Genomic DNA, 3,562 nt, shown 5'->3' with positions numbered 1-3,562 from the left:
AATCCCACTCTCTTCTTGGCAGAGCAGAGGGCATGGCAACTGGGACTCCTCCCAAAGGCTCCATACAGTGGAGAGTTTAGTGTTACTGGAGTCGGTGATAGCAAAGAAGCTGTGCACCTTTGGTGGGTTGCTAAAGAGTCAGGTAGGGACATTGCACTAAACAATCCAATTCTGTGCTTTCAAAGGAAATCAGACTCCAACCTCCCATCTGGAAGGCATTCTGGAGCCCATCAGGTCTACCCTCACTTTTCTCTTGGCCCTGGCTTATCTCTGTCTCCATCCAAGTATCTTAAAGCATCAGGGCCACAGGTGACCCTAACACATTGCCTAAGCCACAGCCTAAACTGAATGCACACTGGTTGTTGCACTCTATAATGGCCTCCAAATTCTAGAATCACCAAGATGGCAGGAAGCATAAAAGAATCTCACTTTCCAATCCAAGCAATGGCACAGACTTTGGCTTTGGACTCTAGAAGAATTCTCCACCAAAGTGTTCGGAACATCTTCTGAGTCTTTCCATAGTTAGAAGACCCTTTTTATCCTTGAAGCAAGCTGAGCACTGGAAAGTGTTCTCAAAGAAGCAGGTTTTTTTTATTCCAAACTTGGATCTCTATGGGAGGCAAAGGAGGAAAAGCAAAGCCCAGGAAATTATTTGGAAGTAAGCTCCCCCTTGGGGCCCTCCCTTCATTCTTCTGCCCATTCATTCCAAATCCTGAGGGTCCACTTCCCATCTTCCCCAGCATGGAGAGCTTTCTCATTGGCTCTGCAGACAAAAGAGCTGAAGAAACTACAACCATCATGAATGTGAGAGTTCAGAGTTCTGATTCAAAGCTGCTTCCCCATTGAGACAAAACAGTGGCCGGATTTTGGCTTCATGGTCAGCACCAAACAACCTGTCCTGTGACTCTATGCTGCTTTGAAATGAGATAGTGGATATGAACACTCTCTGAAACAGGTGGAGTGCTGTGCAGATGGAGCGACCATCACTGCTGTTATCTGCTCTTTGTTTCCTTTGTGTAGATAATTCTCTCCAGGCTTCAGTCAAGCCCTAAGGGCAGCAAGGTGCAGGCCAGACAGGAACTAGCAGAGTGTTAGGCTCAGTTTGAGCTACAGAGCACTGGACAATGTGTCGATTTCAGAAAATGAAGACTCCAGGAGTACAGAATCTTCGGGGAGCAGTGTGGCAAGAAGCTGGATTCCTGTTCAATATAAGTGATTAACCAAATGTGCTTTTCTCTTCTCCCACCCCCCCACCACCCCAGATCACCTCAGGTGATCAATGACAGTGAAGGAATTTTTTTAAAACATATTAATCTATAAGGTTAAGAGATGACAAAAAGCATGAGAGTCGAGATAAGAATGGATGAGAGAGCTCAACAAAAATAATAGGAGACAAAATATTATTTCAACAAAAATAGGATGTGTGTGGGGGCTGATGCTTTGGTTATAAAGCTTTCAGTCCTATTTGGTTAAATCTTAAAGCAGATTTATATACTATTTAACGAAAATATTATCATTACTTTTTTTCAAGAAAGAAGAAAGAGCACTTGGGGAGTCAGGAGACCTGGGTGTCAGACTATTCTCTGGCACTCCATGACAGCAGAGCTGCATCAGAAAAACTAACTGTGATTTGCAATGAGTCAAAATTTGTCTCCAGTTTCCCGTCTCTCATTTCCTAACTGTCCAGGCAGTCTGAGCCTCAGTTTACTCACCTCCTAAATGAGAATGCTGCCTATTTCATGGGATTGACAATAGGATTCAATGAAATAAATAAAACAATACCACATCTTAGAAAATGTCATTCTTCTCTATTGCTGCATCCCCCTCCCCAACTTTAGGCAAGGATGTGGCACAGTTCAGGGCACCTGGTATTCACTTAATTTAAACCTGCAGTGTTACTGTGTATTTGTTCTTGGGACAGCGAGGACACAAAGTATCTCTTCTCTGCTGATTGGATTAAGAGCAAGGCCCAAGTGTGACTCTCAGAGCCTAGTGAAGAATTCCCTTGAGGAGATATGGCTAAGGGACAGGGAAGACAGGGTAGAAACCAGAAGTTCTTTGACCAAGTAGCAGCCCCACCCTTCACCCCTCCACTGTCAGAATGTTCTCTTCATGTAGTTCAATGCTCAGCCTCAACCTATACTGGCCTCCTATCCAATTACCCTGGCCTTCTGTGGAAAAAGGTAAAGAAGGTTTCCATGGGGAGTTCCACTCTCTTGAGTGGCTCTGGACTGGCCAGGGAAGGCCTAAGGACTACCTGCCACACTAATTTCTCCACATTGCCTAAAATTCCAGTTGCATAACATTCAAAAAGGTGATTCTATCTGGTCCCTGCCCCAGACACTGACAGCCTAAACCCCACCTCAATTTCTACAGCTTGAATCTCAGCTTTGTCCAAGCTAAGCTTGGGCCTAAGAAGTGGCTAGATGCTACAGAGGGTTAGCCCAGTCAAAGAAGAAAGGGGAGATGTATATATAAATAAGAGATTTTCAATAACAATCTCATGTAACCCCTGACCAGGAGAGCCCCAAAGTCAGGAGCAAATAGGATTTTGGTTTTTCTAAGACAGACCAAGACCTGGGTCTACCTGACATGAGACACAAACATCATTCCTTCATTCACCCTTCAGTAAATCTTTATTGAGCACTATACACCAGAAGAATCCCCACCCTTTTGAAACATATTGTCTCCTGTTCCTATGAAAGCCTTCTGTTTAAACTTTCACATATGTGCCCTTCTGCTATAGTGACTACCTCCCAACTCCCAGCTTTCAGCCCCACTCCAATCTATTCTACAGCCCTCTGTGAGCTCCAGTCCCATCACTGTCCTGCTCAAAAACATTCTGTGATTTCCTAATGCTTACTGAATCAAGAAAGCTTATTCCCTCATCCAACAAATGCTTATTGTTTATCTACTGTGTGCCAAATTTGTGTTCTAGGTGCTGGGGACACAGCAGTGAGCAAGACAGACAAAAATTTCTGCCCTTGTGGTGCTTATATTCTAGCTGGGGAGACAGGCAATAAACAAGTAAAGTATGTAAGTCCATGGCAAGTTCTAAGAAGGACAAGGGGGCAACTGAAAAAGATTAGGAGGGGGTGGAGTGGATCCAAATTTTACGTGGACTAACCAGGGAGAAGATGACATTTGAGTAGAGCGCTAAGAATGTGATGGAGTCAAGTGGGTATCAGAGGGAAGATTATTCCAGAAAGAGGGCCCGGCAAGTAAAAAGCCCCAGGGCAGGAATATACTTGCCCCACTAAAGGACCAGCACGGAGGCCAGTGTGGCTGGGGCAAGGGGAGAGTTGGAGGTGGGGCATATGAGGTCTGAGAGGTAACAACTTTTACTCTGAGAGTAAGCGGGAGCCACTGGAGGCTTTTGAGCAGAGGAGTGACGTAGGTAACTTGTTTTGCACAATTAATCTGGCTGCTGTGCTTAAGCTAGAAGGTAGAAAAAGGTCAGGCAGAGAGAGTCCAGTTAGAAGGCCCCTCTCTGGCCCTAGCCTACTTTTCCAACCATATCTTCTACCATTTTGCTACCCTTCAACCATAATAAATTTGTCTT

The sequence above is a fragment of the Pan paniscus genome, chromosome 1, assembly GCF_029289425.2.
Source record: "Pan paniscus chromosome 1, NHGRI_mPanPan1-v2.0_pri, whole genome shotgun sequence".
Lineage (NCBI taxonomy): Eukaryota > Metazoa > Chordata > Mammalia > Primates > Hominidae > Pan > Pan paniscus.
Note: the sequence above shows the minus strand (reverse complement) of the source record.